We start from the raw sequence: 18,742 nt of genomic DNA, 5'->3' as shown, positions 1-18,742 counted from the left end.
TGCTTAAATCATCATTTCCCTGAGAAATTGATCGGTTGTGGAGGTTTACATTCCTGGACATTAATATTACCTGATCTAGCACCTTTAGATTTTTGTGACTGTGGATAAATGAAAAATATTGTATTCAAAACAAAAATAAAGTCTCGTCAGGAATTAATTGTCCGTATTATGGGTGCGACTGAGCAATTTAAGGACGCCCTGAAGAACTAAAAAGACGAAAAAAAGCAGTAAAGAAGCTTATCAAAAAATTTATTTTTCAATACCCCTTTGTTTTCATAAAGGGGTCATTTTTGAACATTTATTATAAAATGTTACGTATAATGAACTTTGTCAAGCGTATTGTTTCTAAATTAAATTGGAATTTTTCTAACTTTTCTTTGTTTCATTCACCTTATTTTACATTTTTGTTTAAAATTAAATTCTCAAGTCTTGTTAAAAAAAAATTGGGGTTTTACCCCAATCTATTGGATTTTATCCCAGATTTTTCAAAAATTATTGCAGATACGGTTCTGGGACCTATTATATTCAATTTTTCAGACAAAAAATCACTAACTCTGCTCATCAATTAACTTCCTAAAACTGTTCGACCTCATTTTACCAGGTTAGATGAAATCCAAGCGAAATCTTACACCAGAAGTAACTCACAAATGAAGCACTTCTGGACATATGTTTATATGAAGTTTTTCCATTATTTTCACGAGTAGAATAGGTTATGAATGCCCCGGAACTTCGTTATACTCTTTGCGTAGAGTTGGATTTTCAATTTTAAAAATTTAAGTTGAGAAATTTATATTTTAAGTACCGTTCAGCAACCTTACTTTTTGCGACTTAAAAGCTTTTATTTGTAGGAATAATTATTTATTTAAATTAATAGTTTCGCCCGATTTCGCTTTGTATAACTAATATTTATTTGTGCAAAATTACAACTTTTTTAATTAAAAAACGGATTTTGCTATATTAGGCAAAAAAATGTTCCGAATTAATGTTGAGTACCTCCACCCTTAAATCAGATTGAATTAAAACTTCAGAATTTTAAATAAATAATTTCGTCGAACTAACGATCAATTTTTAATCGTTTCCAAAGTTTAATGTCATCAATGCCCCATATATAAATGCTTTTCAAGCTATTTTTGAACCGTTTAAATTAAGCCAGTCTGGAGATAATCATTAAAAAACAGACCGATAAACGTACTTACGTACATTCAACTTTTGGAAAATTCTCTAAATTGTTTTTTTGTATTTGTTTTTCTTTTGGATTAAGACGTCTTGAAAGGTTGAAATTTGTAAAAACCCAAAATTTTGACCGATCATTATACTTTCTCATTATAGCTGTGATGAAGCAACAGCAATAGAAAGAAATAGCAGCAAAAAATGGGTAATATTTTGTAATTTTCTTCCCTTAAAGAAAATTTGAAATAAATTAAATTTCAAAGCAAACAGGAAAGTAATTGTACATTAAAATATTCTCGACTTTTTATCATAATTATGAAGAAATTTATTATATGTAAAGATCAATATTATGTATAAATGAAGATAAAAATTCTACGAATATATATAAATAATTTTTCATATTTAAAAAAGAAATCGAAGAAATTATTAAGTAAAAAATAAATATAATTATAATAATTTTTTACGTTTATCATTTATTTTTAATAATTTGAGTTAAATTATAATAATAATGAAAACATTCGATTCTACTTTTATAAAAACAAAGAAAGAAAGAATGAATAGTACAAAGGAAAAAAGTTTTATTGAGGTTAGAGTAACACAATATTTCTCCCAAAGGATAAGTACTGAGCTGCTTACAAAATTCAATTTTGTATCGAATCTGGTCAATATAATATTGCCCAAAGCTAAAAAAAAATAAAAAAATAAAAGAAAATAAAAAGGTTAAGAAGACGTGTGGTTAGAAATAACAAAACTAATATCAAATAAAAGATATTTTTTAAAAATATATATTTAATGATAGAATTAATGAATTTGAAATTAATAATTTTATAGAAAAATTTATCACGTGCAAAGTGGTGTGCTAAAAATACCTATAATGCATTTTTTAATGTTTTAATTTTATTATTATTTTAATTTAAAAAAAGTTAGTAAGGTATGACTTTACCTTTATTAATAATTGGTTCAAAATCAATGCGATGCACATACATAAATATGTATTCAATACATATATACTATGTTTTCTTGGTCTCGAACAGGATCGCCCGTTTACTTAGGTACCTGATGCATTAAACATTATGGTTCCATCTTTTGGTCTAAATGAACTAGTTTCAACCCTAAAACCTAAAGATTTTCAAAAACGTTTTCCATTATTTTCACGAGTAGAATAGGTTATGAAAATTTCGGTAGAAATTCGTGATACACACTCTGTATACCTAAATTTTCATACTTAGAAACCATAATTTAAATAATACTAATTAGATTTGAGGTTAGAGTAACACAATATTTCTCCATCTTCGTTATTTCTATGTAGTAGAAATAACAAAGATGGACCGCTGAATGTGAAAATAGGAGGAGAAAAGATTATGGAGGTAGAAGAATTTTGTTATTTGGGAAGTAGAATTACTAAAGATGGACGAAGCAGGAACGATATAAAATGCCGAATAGCACAAGCGAAACGAGCCTTCAGTAAGAAATATAATTTGTTTACATCAAAAATTAATTTAAATGTCAGGAAAAGATTTTTGAAAGTATATGTTTGGAGCGTCGCTTTATATGGAAGTGAAACTTGGACGATCGGAGTATCTGAGAAGAAAAGATTAGAAGCTTTTGAAATGCTACAGGAGAATGTTAAAAATCAGATGGGTGGATAAAGTGACAAAAGAAGAGGTATTGCGACAAATAGATGAAGAAAGAAGCATTTGGAAAAATATAGTTAAAACAAGAGACAGACTTATAGGCCACATACTAAGGCATCCTGGAATTGTCGCTTTAATATTGGAAGGGCAGGTAGAAGGAAAAAATTGTGTAGGCAGGCCACGTTTGGAATATGTAAAACAAATTGTTAGGGATGTAGGATGTAGAGGGTATACTGAAATGAAACGACTAGCACTAGATAGGGAATCTTGGAGAGCTGCATCAAACCAGTCAAATGACTGAAGACAAAAAAAAATTAGATTTGATCTAAGGTTTTCGTTAGGTAATGTCTTCTTTAGATATGGTAAAAAACGTATAATTATTTCATTACATAAAAAAGAATGATTAATATTTTTTGTGATGGCGCATCCATTTTTTGCGAGCTTTCGAACTATAATTAGCACGGTTTATTTTTGCGCTGCTCCTTATTAGACGATTCGCCGGTTTAATCAAACAATTACGCAAAAATCTGCTTATATTTATGAAAGCAATCTTCGATTTAAAAGAATACTTATTTATTCTTAAAAAGTAACCATATCCACCTTTACTGAACCAGATAACGGACTGTTTTCATATAACTCAACATAATACTTCAGCTTACAAGAAACGATCTAATTATACTTCCACTGCCCGTTTTTTTTAAATTATGAAATCATTTTAAAAATATTCGAATCAATTTATTCAAAATATAATTAAAATACTTTCCTTTACAGAAACAATATTACTCTCGATGAATTTTTAACTAATTTTTAACATTTTTAAAAACCTGATTTTTTCTGCAATTCGTTCAAGGTGTATATGAATATGTGCTCAAAATTATTTTTTATTAGCCCTGTCTGAATTATAATTTATTTTATAGTAATTTTTTAATATTTATTTTATTTTTCTTAACATTATTTCATGCGCTTATATATAATAATTAATATCGATTTTAATCTCATCTATTTTTTACCTTGCAATGACGTATTCTATAAAATATATACACCGTGAGATTCAAAAAGCACTTCATACTTTTAAAAGTATATAAAAATTTATTGAGATAACTTACAAATTCGGATGAGGTGTCATTTCACAGAAAAACACATCAAATCTTATCTTAAATAGTACATTAGTACCGCGCATTTTCCACCAGCGCTGTCAACAGTTCTATTAAAAATGGATATATTTATTGGGCGGATCGTGATCGCTGTATGTTTTGCTTTCACGATATGCAGTAGGCAACTGCAGTTCAACGTAAATTTCGTACAGAGTACGATAGGGACCATCCTAGCAGGCGTACAGTTTACTCTTGGCACTAAACCTGCATCTAGACAGGTTGTTCTGTTAAACATACAAAATCACCAGGCCGTCCATGCGTCCCTGAGCTTCTGTCAAACAACTCAGAGAAAGCTTGCACGTAGTCCGAAGAAATCAACTCGACGTGAGTCACGCGAGACTGGCATTCCACAAACGCCTCTTTGGCGCGTATTACGTAAACGATTGTACTTAAAGCCGTACAAACTAACCGTGGTTCAACACATTGCAGATGACGACAAAGTTATTCGGCTACAGTTTTGTGTGGAAATGATGGATAGTATTGAAGAAAACGATACAGTTTTAGACGATGTAATTTTTAGTGATGTGTCAACGTTTCACGTAAGTGGTAAGGTGAACACCCATAACTGCTGAATATGGAGTAACGAAAACCCTCATGAAAATTTGCAGCACGTTCGTGTTAGCCTTAACGTGAATTATTTATTTGGCCTAACCAAATAAACACTGTACTATCCGATCTTCTTCCAGGGAACAACAGTAAATTGTGTCGTTTATCTGAACGCGCTTCAAAATTTTCTTATTTTTCAGTTAGAACGAGGATGACCAAGATTACTATGAGAAAGACAGGGCAACACTTCACTACCGCCTAGAAATGTGAGATTTTCTTGATACTCGATTCCTAGGTAGGTGAATCGGTCGTGAAGATCCAACTGTTGGTCATTTCGTTCCCCACATTTGATGCCGCTAGACTTTTTCTTGTGGGGTTCATTAAAGATCGGGTTTATATAACGCCTTTGCCTGCTGTTCTTTTTGAGCTAAAACTTCGAATTAACGCCGCAGCTTCAGAGGTAATGTCCCACTTGCTGACTATAATCTGGAATGAAATCGACTTCAGGTGGGAAGTAGGTCACATTACAAATGACTTTGTACAAATGTTCTGTGACAAACTTGATGAGTTTTGCTGTCAATAGAGACCTCAACCGTAACTGTAAGTTATCTAAATAAATTTTTATATACTTTTAAAAGTATGAAGTGCTTTTTGAATCTCACGGTATTTTGTACGGATCAGTATAAAATACTTTTTTTATTTCAGTTTTAAAAAATATATAATTTCAAATTTTTTAATTTTCAAAAATGACTATTCCTGACTAAATAAGGGATTAATTGAATTATTGCCTACAATTGGAAAACGATTATTGGTTTTCAATTTTAACCGGTTCACTATCTTTCTGGAGTTCGGTTTAAACATTGTATAATATATTTTGGTGCTCCTAATGGCGCTGAGGCGCACAATTTGGCAACCAATGGGTTAATAGAAAAGTGATATGTAAAATACCTTCCATTATCTTATATCTTTATTATTAAGCGAAATATTGAGCTATAAATTCAGATATAGTAATATAACACCCACCGTTATATTTCTCTCCTACGTTTTCTTACTTTACAATTTCTTTCACCTTAATACTAATTTCAAATAATATTATATCATAAATCCACTTTTATAAAATGTAAAATTAATAAACAGTATAGTCTATAGTATGAACTGATTAAGCGGGTGTATATGTGTATCGGTGTTTAATTTATTGACGGTGGTCAGTGAAGTGAATTTATTAAATTGCTGTTATTGGCAGTGAATTAACTATATCAGTTACACAGTAGAATATAGCAGAGAAATAATTCAACGAGGTGTATGTGTTTGTGTGTGTATTTAAGCCGGTAGAGTGCACACTTATATTGATAAAGCATTAGTTTGATGAAGGTAGCCTGTGTTGAAGTGCGCCGGAATAGTGGCGGTTGTGAGATGCTTGCTTTAATATGTGACGTCATATGGAAGTTCTACTTTCTTTTAACCTTCTTCCACATTATGATGTCACACATACTGCTAGATATACATGGAGTTCATCGACCTCCGTTTTATATCTACCTTCACTTCACCTATTATACTAAAGTATTCCTAAAGTTTAAACTATCTAGTTTACAATTTAACCCTTCCAAATATTTTTTAGACAATTTTAATAATTAAAATAAAATTTATTACATCCTTAACAAAATTATCCGTCATTTTCAATTAAAAGTTTTAATTTTTATTTCGTAATCTTTCAGTAGTAAAATTTTACTGCTTATATCGGTCCATACATTGCTCTTGACTGTTCATGATTTTAAATTTGTCTAAAATCCCTTATTTTTTAAATTAATAATTTCTTTCATTTCGTGATATATTTTTTCTTATATCGTCATAATTTTTGCGTTAAGAAATTTGTAATTTTTTTCCACGAATAATTAATCTTTATGTAGAACAAAAGTAAAAAAAATAATTTTGTTACCTGCAAGAATCAGATAATTAATTTTACATTTGTAGAGGTGGTAATTTATTTTATTAAATTATTTTAATACATAATAAAAACCAGGAAAATTATTTTAAAATATTTCCATTAAAGAAATTTATCATTGTATTTTAACCTAAAAAAAATTAATTTGAAATAAACATAAAAAACCACCAGAATGTTTATAATCGATTTTAAAATAATCAAAATATCATTATATAGTGTAAATTACCCCTCTCAAAAATATTAAAATTTATCAAGGATAATCTAATGTATAAATAAGAGAAAATATTATGTATATTTTGATTCGCTTATTACTTGAAGACGGTTTGCGTTATTCTGAGAAAAAAAAAGATACTTAATTTATTGCTTCGTACCTTCTCATCTTTCTTCTAGTTTTAACAAATTCAAGTAATACTAATAATTGGTATTTTATCTGATAGTGATGATGGTGAATATTTCAGCCATATATTGATGAACTTGGCATACTGATGTTTTTAATAAACCCAGTTAAATAAAAAAGAGAATAGGAAACGACTTCATCATTAATTTTGAGAAACGTTTTACAGTTTTCTAGACAGACATGGCGTTTCATAACAAGTAGATTGTAAACCGTCTATATAAAAACACCTTAAATAGCTGCCAATAAATAAAGAAAATAAAAAATTTAAAAAAAGCTGACAACACAGTTGTAGGACATTCTCGTTACAAGGATTTTTCTCATACACAGCTTTTTTTTGTTTAACCTCCGGGACCGCCGTTTTGTATCGCTTCAGAAGATGAGATAAATGATTTGCAATGTGCGTGAAAATGCCATTCTTGACCGGGATTCGAACCCGGGACCTCCGGATGAAAGGCCGAGACGCTACCGCTCGCGCCACGGAGGCCGGCTCTTCTCCACCGGACCTGATCCTGCAGTTAAGTATTACACAGCCCAGGGGAGTGTCCTTTACTCTAACGGGCCTCCACGTCTCGACCCGCCGGTCGGATCTCGCTTTGCGCCCGCCTCAAACCTCCAGAGTAGGATCCACCACGCCCGACTATGCCGTCACTGGGTCTCCACTACGGGAGCCGGGACTCGGTCTTTATGCCAATGCCTCTAACGGCAACACCCCGAGTGGAGCATCCCCGGCTTACACACGTGGCTTACATCCACGGCTTATACACACACATATACTCGCAACTTAATTAAAAATATTTATCGTTTTATTTAAATTTAATATCTTTTGTTTATTTAATTCAATGATTCTAACTAACGCGCGCGCGCATAGCGTATTTCATTCGCGCGGGTGAGGCGGACTAGCGGCCTCTTTAAATACTTTTTTACACTTTAAATATTATTCATTTATTTAATTCTACCGCTCACCTGTGATGTCACAACACAGCAGTCGATTACAGCAGCTGTACGTCAGTACCACACTAGCGCTCCTTGTGGTTAGAGAGGGCACTATTAACCCGGTATACCTACTTAGTCAGTAGTTTATTTAAATAATTTTTTTGGGTGAGGGTGCAATTTTGAAAATTAATAAAAATATTATTTTTTAATTAACAAATGTGCCTAAGAAAAATATGACCTTAATTAGCCGAAATTTTGAGATACTGAGAGTGACCTTGCTGCTGTACAGCCTCACCTTGTTGACCTTTTAAGTTGAAAATTTAATGGCGTCTATGCTCCATATCGAGTAGTTCTGGAGATATAAGGTGATTTAGGGGGCGACACCGAACATACACACTAACATCCGGAAAATTTTCATCCGGTTTTTGCGTTTTTGGGTTCTCTAGGTGTCAAAACGTAAAGATCCGGTGAAAACTCCATATGCTCAAATTGGATCGATTACCGTACTTTCTAAAGCTGTAGCTCTGCTATAGCGCTAGACAGGAAATATATATATATATATATATATATATATATATATATGTGTGTGTATCTAATACATACAGTAGATATACTAAAAGAGTAATTGATAAAGTTATCTAGTAAACACTAGATAGATAACTTATCTAGTACAAATAGGACACGAACTAAAGACTTCCTACATAGTAACGTATATGCTAAAGTGATACAGAAGATTAAGATTGTAAGATTATTAATTCGCGAGACCAAGTCGGGTCATTATACTTTTATAAGTTTCCTATTGCTAAATTCTAAAATCACAATTTTAGGTGATGATTTCTAATATGAAAAACTGTATATACTTTTAGATTAAGAAACGTAGCTGTCTACGATGTGGAACCAAGAAATCTCTCATTTATATCTGGAGTAACATACCTATAAAAAACAAAACGGTAATTAATTCAGTTTGAATAATTGCGAAACCTTTTAAACGAAATTCAAAATAATTTTTCTTTTTCTTTTTTTAATTAGGTAATTTTTTAAAACTATTTTTAAGGGGAAAAAGCATGAAAATTTACTGGAATTTTGACGGTTATATAAAAAATTATAGGAGAAAAGATTTTTCACGTAAAAACCTTTCTTATGAAATATTTATAATTTTCTAATTAAAATCATTTACCTGATTAACAGACTTAATTCAAACGAAACAGTATACTGTTACCAAATTTTATTAAGTATAATAAAAAAGGAATAATAAAATCAGAAAATTTTGATCTCTTTAGTGACGTAAATTACGGGATTTTTTAGTTTTGAATAGGGATTAGTAGGACAAAAAGTCTTAACGAGAATATAAGTAATATTTTGCCTTCTCCTATTAAACAACTGGATTTCCCATCCTTAGAAGAGTGTTACAAGTTTAATTGTATACACGATTATTTTCTACAAATATTCTTGTTTTTACATTAACAATTCATGCGTCACAAGTTACTGTGGTTTCTTCTGTGTAAATAAAAAACATTTACATACCGAGAAAAAAATGTAACCACATATGACTAATAATTTATACATGTATTACACGAATCATTTTTGGGGTAAAACCAAAACTGAAGAATTTTGCTTAATTTCAAAATGTTTTTAAAAGACGATTAATTTATGTGATTTTTTATTTTATTCACGTACATCACGATTAGTTTATAAAAAACATGGTTTGAAAATTTTATTTTCTAAAACACTTTGATACAATTATTTATATTTTTTTAATAAATATTTATAATAATTAATTGATTTTAATGGAATTTTAATGAAACATTTTATAAATTATGATCAATTATTGTTTTTTTATGCTTAAAACAATATACAGCCAATCATTGTTGTATTCCTGCTGGCCTTACTTGAATTTAGGCCTAACATTCTTAAAACATTACTGTTAATTGAGCCCCAGCTCTTAAGGCAAATTTAAAAAAAAACAGTAATAATAAATATTTTATTAGTATTTATCAGCGTTTCCAAATTGCGCATCAAGTATCCTGGGTATAAAAATTATTACAGAAATAGTTCAGTGCACCCTAGATTAGGGCATTTTATTACAAACGATCTAGGCACTGTTTAACTGTTTTAAATAAACAAATACTATATATGTAATATTATAATCTTACGAAAACACTAACGCAAACTTTTTTAATACTAAATTATAAGAATACAAATGATGTACATTTAAACTTATTGTAATTAATAAACGCTGGTAAAAAATTGTTTATACTTTCCTAGCATAAACTATTTATTATTAAGATACAAAAATCGATTTTTTAAGGTTTTATATGCTTCCTCAGATCCAATATTGTCCCTAAAGTACCGGGTGATTCAAAAAGGACTTCAGAATTTTAAAAGCATATAAAATTTATTTAGATAACTTACATTTTTGGTTAAGGTCTCATTTCATAGGAAAATACTTCACGTTTTGACGCACTGATTTATTAATACCGAATTTTTCCACAAGCGCTGTTCCCAGTGTTGCTAAAAATGGATACATTTACTGAAGTACGATTAGGAAGACATAAAATAATTCCGTTAAAAAAAAATCTGCAATAAATAAAAAAAATTTTTTTTTCGATTTTTAAGGAAGGGGTAGAATTTGGGGGCAAATTATTTTTTTAAGTGGTGAGATAAACATGTACGCATGCGCTAAGCTTAATATAAAGAAGGGTTATATTTGCAAGATTTTGAAAAAATTGACCCCAAAGACTGATTACCAAAACACTTTCCTTCTTACAGCATTGTTGTAGAGTTGTGATACCAGAAAAGTAATAGTTCAAACAGTCTATATACTGCAGTCTGCCAATTTCATGATATTTACTTAATTTTTTTTTTTTTAAATCATTTCAACATCTGGTTATTGGATCCTTTCATTCTAACAGGTTCGTTTACACTTTTCAATTTCATATAAGTATATGTTTGAAATTGTAAAAGTATATTTACAAAATTATTTAAACATAATAGGATACTTTGTAAAACCTTTCGTTAAATCTTTGTGTTCTTTTAAACTAGCTCAGAAATTGTCTCATATTTCTAGTGGAAACCAGTATTTTTCGATATCAATCAAATAATCTAGATACAAAATAATCGATGGATTTTGTTTTTACTTGTTTAATATCGATAATAACAAATTAGAAAATGAAAAAAAAAGTTTTTTTGATTTTCACAAGATTTATTTTAAAAGTGATAGCTGTTTTGATACACAGTACCTTCCTCAGATGTAATATCTGAGGATCTGATGTGACATCTATATTGAAACTTACTACTTACTCACTTACTTATATTGAAACTTACTCACTTTTTAAATAAATCTTGTGAAAATTAAAAACACGTTTGTTAATCTGAATATCTTTGTAATTTTTCGTCTTATTGGTTGTTCACTTACAAAATCGAAAATAAGACAATAAAACTTGGTTTGCTATGCTTATTATTCTCTACAAGTACATCCAACAGGAGGTAATTAAGGATAGGAGATTGCGCAATTAGTGAACATCATATTTATATTACTCTTCAACAAAGATATTTTGAATTTTGAAGTATTGGTTATTTAATGAAGTAAATCTTATTTGAAATCTTCGAAGAGAGGAAGAGGGATTTTTAATTAATGCTTTATTACTTTTAATAATTAAAAAAATAGAAACTACGCCTTACCAATTTTCACTCGCAGAACACGAATAAAATATACTGTATGACAGTAGGTATTTAAAAATAACGAAACGTTTTTGGAACAGAATCAAACTGAATTATACGTAGAGCATATAAAAATAAAAATAAAATTAAAAAAACAGTAAATATGTTTACTATGTGTAAATATTGTTTAATAAATCTTGATGAAACTTAGCGAGGAACTTTATTCCCTTCTATTACATATTTATTTAAGGAGAAGTGAGAATTACGGTTTTATTAGATATATATTTAAGCCCATTACTTCTATTTTTCCCCCTACATCCCCGAGCCTGACATCCAATTAAGTATACTCTGCTCGGGCACGTGTCCTTTCTGGATCTTTTAATTGCCTGCCTCTAATCTCCGACGGAAGAAACCAGGCCCGGCTATGCCGTTTCCAGCCCCCCTCCCAACCCGCCGGAGACCGGGTCTCGGTCTTACCTTTTGCCAGCCTCAAACCGACGGCGCAGGCGCCGAAGCATATCCGGGAACCCACACCGCCGGTCAGGTCTCGGTCTTTTCATTAATCCACACCTAATGGACCACAGAAGTCCGCGCTGCATCACGGGAACCCACACACCAGGGCATGTGAGCCCTCAAGAACGGGATGTCCGCCCTGCCCTGCTATAAACTCAGTATCCCATTTATACATTCCTCCCATCGTTTCCACACGAAAATAGTGTGTTCGGCATCGTCAACCGCATCGCAATAACAGCAGATGGATGACTCTTTCCTGCCAAACCTAGGCAGGTATTGTTCAAACGCACCATGTCCCGACATGAGTTGCGTTGTGTGGTAATCTAATTCGCCATGAGAGCGATCTAGCCAAGCATCCAGGTCCGGGATAATTCTTCTGGTCCATGCGGCCACTCCTAAACCCGCCGATGCCACCTTCCATTACTCCCGTATTATAGAATTGACTTCAACTTTGGCTACACCGGACGCCCTTAGTTTTCATCCTTTAATCTGCAATTCTATCGGGGGCACCGAAGAAAGCACACATAGTGCATCAAACGATAAAGTTCGGTACCCCGAAACTACGCCCACTAGCGACTTTCTGTGAGTGCTACTTAATTTGCCTCTGTTGAATTATTGTTCAATAAATAATTAAAATATAAAATCAACTTACCAACAATCTTTTAATGCGTTCTAGCGCTTTCGGAAACGAATTCCATCTTCAGGAACTTAAAATTTTTTTATTACCATCTTTATATATTTTACACACTTTAAATAACAATTCTACTCATGACGCCAAAGTTATAATTAATAAAATAATATTAAGTTCCTGAAGATGGAATTCGTTTCTGAAACGCTAGGACGTATTAAAAGATTGTAGGTAAGTGGGTTTATATTTTAATTATTTATTGTATAATCATACAACGAGCCATGTTTGATAAAATTATTAGAATTATTGTTGTTAAAATGTAATACAAAATACTTAATTTTTGAAATCAGCTGAATTTTCAATTCATGAAATAAATTACTTCAAACAGATTTGAAAAAATTAATTTTTAATTATCTTCACAAGTGTCTAATAATTTCTTTATTTGATTTTTCATATCTTGATTGTTTATTTTTCTGAAAGGTATTTACTTCTTTTCTTTCGTAATATTGAAAATTTTGTTTCGGTTAATATAGAGATAAAATCTGCCATTTAACTTTATTCGTAATATTTTACTCAGGATCAAATTTTCTACTAATTTTATTTAAACCTTTAACGTATTTATTACCTATTTAACAATTATATTTTAAACTAAACGTAAAATACTGCGTTTTTTGACCCCAATTTTTTGTAATTTATTCAATATTTCTAAAAAACTTTTAAAATTATAACATTCTGGGATCTATTACTTTTTAATTTTTCAGGCCAGATTTCATAGAAAATCACTTTATTTTTTTGTTCATCCTTCGGAACCACCGTAAGGTATTACTTTGAATGTACGATGAATGAGGATGGTTTTGGTTTGCTTGGCATTTCTCCCGCCACCACCCCATTCGGTCGCCCTAAAGCATAAGATCGAATGTCTGTGCCACAAACGGCTACTGAGCCTCGAAACAGTTTAGCGACCGGTGTTGTAAATAGCTCCTAGACCTTAACTAACAGCGTGAGCGGCGGTGCCATGCACCACCGACTTACGTGTCCCGACCGCTCACTTGTCATAATTTATTAAAATGGATAGACGCACCCCGTCAACTACCAAAAATATATATGAAATCCATAAAATACCGATATCCACGATCTAGTATTCAAATTCATATAAAATCAACTGCCTTTACAAGGATTTGAATTTTAGAACTCCCTACTTCGGATTCAGCTGATATACGATGACGAGTTAACCACTAGACCAGATCGATGAGCATAAAAATACAGCTAAATTTATCCCTGAATTTCGATCCTACGTATTATTCAACTTTATTAAAGGCTCAAAAATCATGGAAAAATTTTCCGCCAGCCAATACTCAGTCACGAAACATTTCAGATCTATGTTTACTCGATTTTTCTTATTTATTTTCATCACTAAAACATGTCCTGAAACTTTGTTATATTCCTTGTGAATACTCGTAAATACTGCAACGAAAGTTATTTTCCCTTTAAAAAATAGCATTTCCAGAATTGCGTAGCGTATAGAATTACACATTTGAACAATAAATCATATTGTAAAAGTGTATGCAATGTTAATTTGTTTGTTTTTCCAGGTTTTTATTCATAAAAACCTTTTGAAATTCATAGATTCTTTTGTTAGTATTCGTATGTATGTTTGGTTCTTTATGTATCGTAAGTATAAGAATGACTGGGATAGTCAGTATAAAAATTAAAATACCCCTTTCTGTAGTGAAGTGACACGTTATATACAATGCTTCGACTAAATATGGGAAAAATCTATTCACCTTTAAAATTTTAAGCCTTTTTCTTTTAAAAACCGAACAAAAGTTTTTCACTCATCGAGGAAGTTCAGATAAATAGTTGTATTTTTTTTATATTTACTCATTTCGTAATAGTTCAACTTAAGTACACTTGAAATGATCAGCTTTTTAACCTATCTGAAAGTTATAAAAAATCTTGTAATACAAAGATCGATTTTATATATACTCGTATATATTCATTTGAATTTATAGTGAATTCTGTATTATTGTACAAAAAGGCTTTGAATATCAACAGATGGTCATGTATTATTTTTATAATGGGATAACATTCGGAGTATTATTTTTTTAACTGAATTTTTTCGTAATCCTTACTTTTCATTGTTCAAATCGTATAGGATTACCCGTGTTATTAAGTAAATATTTAAACACTCAACTCGGTTTTTTTTTTTGTTTTTATAATTCAGTCCCGATAATTTACTAGACGAAACAAATAGCATTTTTATTTTATATTTTACGCAGAAAATTCCTTATTTGATCCCATATTTTTTTTTCCTAATTACGTAAATGAATTTTTAACTAAAAATGTAATCTTTTTATTTAATTTAAGATATTTATGATAATAATATCATTCTAATACTCAAAATATTTTCATAAAAAAATTTAAAAAATTGATTGGAAAATACGGCATAAAAAAAGTATGTATTCCTTGAAAAGAAAGCCTTAAATAATGCTGAGAAGTAGTTTGTTTATTAGATAGCTTTATAGATTCGTTTTTCAAAAATTTTCTTCTATATTTTCTTCATTTTTCATATGAATAGCTTTTTGGTAAGCTTTTAGCTTATACATAAATACTAATAAAAATTAAAAAAATATGTTTATTTTTAAAAATTTGAGATATAAAATTACCAGAATATTAAAAAAAAATTAATTTTGAATTTTAGTTTTAATAACTGCTAATTTATTTGTTCCGCAACAAAAAAGTTTGTGATTTTATACCAGTCTCTTATAACGACATATTAAAGAATTATTTGAAGAAAAAACTTTTTTATTTTTAGTTCAGTACGGATATTGGACCCCGCCGGGTCGGTCTAGTGGTTAAACTCATCACAAAATCAGCTGATTTTCGAAGTTGAGAGTTCTAAGGTTCGAGTACTTATAAAGACAGTTGCTTTTATAAGTATTTGAATTCCAGGCTGTGAATAGAAGTATTAATTAGCGGTTGGGTTTCGATTAACCACACATCTCAGGAACGGCCGGACTGAGACTGTACAAGACTACACTTCATTTACACTCATACATATCAACCTCTGAAGTAATACCTGAACGGTAATTCCTGGAGGCTAAACAGGAAAAAGAAAGATTAGAATAGTTCTGAAAATGCCTGCTAGAGTTCATTTTTTTCCTTTTTTTTGGAGGGGGGAATTAAGCGGTGTTGTTGAGGCCATTTTTATTTTTATCAGGTACAATTTATTTTTTCCTCAATAGTTGTACACGGAAAATTAATTTTTTTGTCATACAAAAATCTCGTGATGATACCGGTAAATTAATGAGACCTAAATAAAAAAAAAAATTCCTTTTGGCACTCCGGACGGCGGAGGTAGATTTCACCGGTGCTAAGTAGGAGATAAAAAAGATTTGCACCTTAAAGTTAAGAAAAACTTCAAATTTACTTTAATACGACAACGGTTGCATGTGAAAAAATGTTTCACATGTTCAGCATATGATAAGCCCCATCTTCTTACAATTTCAGCAATATTTTGGTCATCCCTTGCCTAATGGTTGGTCATATTATAAATTGTTACACACGAAAGTTTTAGGTAACGTTTAGAGGACTAACGACCACTTTAAACCGATCCGATGGTGTGCCTATTAAGGGGGGTATGATTTTTTTTGTCTCCGAAACCCCATTTTTTCCACCCCCTGGAAGGGGGTGGATATAGTTGGATATATCAAAAAACGATACTGAGATAACTTTAAGGCCCTTATCCAAAAAATAGTATAAACTTTAAACGACTTCGATATCTTACTTAATAAGAAATATATAGCGATCTTTTTTTTTCGAAAAAGCCTCCCCATTTCCACCCCCATTGTCCGATTTTGCCCAATAACAAACTCGAACGAGATTTTGGGTGGTTGTATTTTATGTTAACAATATGAAAGTGACTGGCGCAAAATTACGGCAGTTTTCGTGTGCATAAGAAAGTGAATATATATATATATATATATATATATATATATATATATATATATATAAACTTTTGAACTGACGGTGGTTTTGGGGTCTGGGGGATGTGAAACGCAAAGATCTCAAAATTTTCCGGAAATCGAATCATGGTACCCATTAATATAGGTAGATTTCTTATAAAATCTACTTAAAAATGTTTCCATCAATATTAAATATTGAAAAATTAAAGTATTATAATTTGGATGAAGGTAATGAAAAAGTTCCTTCTTAATTCCAGTTCGAATTATAAGTACCAAAGTTACTTTAATATTAACAGCCCTTTAATTGATGAAGAAAAATACAAAAAACATCATTAATAAAAAATTAAAAGAGTAGATCCAGAAACAAAAAGTATATTTCTTAAAAATGGGGAATAAATGTTACGATAGATTTTCCAAAAATTGGTTAAGTTTAATAAATTGTCATAAGTAGATTTTCTCTAAATCTAACACCCTATTCAATAGAGGATAAAATAAATAAAAAATTCAAAAAATCTATCTGAATATTAGATTCAGGATTTATATTTAAATAAATATATATATATATATATATTTATAAAGAAGTATAAACTTTTAAAAGACTTTTCGAAAAATATTTAACCCGAGTGTAGGTAGAACAACGAACAAAAAAGTTATATTTCATTTTTAAGAGATGGGAGTTGATTTTTTGAAAAATAAAAGTCTGGATTATTTAAAAATACATTTTATGTAACAATTTTTCTTTAATAAAATTTTCTTTAAAATATTTCTAAATCCGAAATCCGTTTTTTTCTTGATATCTCCCGACCCCCTTAACGAATTAAAAAAAAAATTAATATGATTAATGCCCAATATATAGAAATATTTGAGCCAAATTTTGAATAAAATTAGTTTGGCTAATACTGAGATGCAAGGCCCAAAACAGTGCCACACACATACATACATCTGTTTTGTTTTTTTCAGTATGAACTAGTTGGACCCTAAAACGTAAAGTTCTGCAAAATAACCGACATCTCATTTTTGATATGATCATCATTTTTCCCTTTAATTATTCTACTATATTTGCCGGGAAAGTAAAAATATGAAAGGGGTGAATAACGTAATTATATTAAAAATACAAATTTTACTTTACTGTGAAGAAGTAGACAGTAATTTTTTTATTATTTACTTAAATTTTAGGTAAATACTTTTCTTGTTAAACCTCTTTTATATTGTTGAAATTTTTACAATTTGTCAAGAATTTTGTTGAGCATGAATCATGTTCTTTTAATTTTCCTTCGATTATTTGTTTCTTCATTACATCGCCGACACATGGTACTTATGATTGAATTCTACCGATTTTTCTCTGTGACTAATTCTTAGATAAACAATAAATATTAATTTCAGACGTATTACTTTCTAATTTACAATCATTCACTTTTCCATATGGATGAGTGTATTGTGTTTCTTAGCACAAATCACATCGATGTTTAGAATAATATTGATTAATAGAATGGCCTTTAGACAAACAGTTAGAACAACAATTGTTATCTTAAAAATACAAATAAGCTTTCGCTTATTATATTTTTCTCTGTTTGTAATAATGAAAATAATATTATAAATATTCTGCAAAAGTTTTGTTTAGTTTTACTGTCATGATTACTTAGGTCTGTAATACAATTATTGTTTATAACCACAACCAGTAGCTTCACAATCTTAAATTTTTTGTAAATGTATAAAACTATCCCCCAAATACAGGTTCTCCTCAGGAACACTTATATTTTCAGGATTTACATAATAATTATAAATATTAAGCTAATTTTTTTACAATTTGAAAATTCTTTTCATTGTATAAAGGTTGTTGTTAAAAATAAACTTATTATTAAGTTCGAAATATTTTCTTTAAAAAACTTTACCTATTAAATTATTGAAGAGAAACTAGAAGTTTAATAAATAAAAGGCTTCTGGGTTTAAATAAATAAATAACTTGTATTCTTAGATAAACATGAACTGTAATTTTCTTTCTTGAAGTTTAAAGTCAATTACTTTTTATATAGGTCAGTTACATAATTTTAATAGAATTATTATTATTATTTTCGAACGTAATTTTTGGTACTGGAAAATCTTATATTGTATTTTTGAAAAGGCTAGAATATACTATAGTATAAAGTAACATCCTGAAATAACTAACATGTAACCTTTACACACATCGTGCAGGATACAC

The sequence above is a fragment of the Lycorma delicatula genome, chromosome 10 (assembly GCF_047948215.1).
Source record: "Lycorma delicatula isolate Av1 chromosome 10, ASM4794821v1, whole genome shotgun sequence".
NCBI classification, from domain to species: Eukaryota; Metazoa; Arthropoda; class Insecta; order Hemiptera; family Fulgoridae; genus Lycorma; species Lycorma delicatula.
This window is presented reverse-complemented; position numbering follows the sequence as displayed.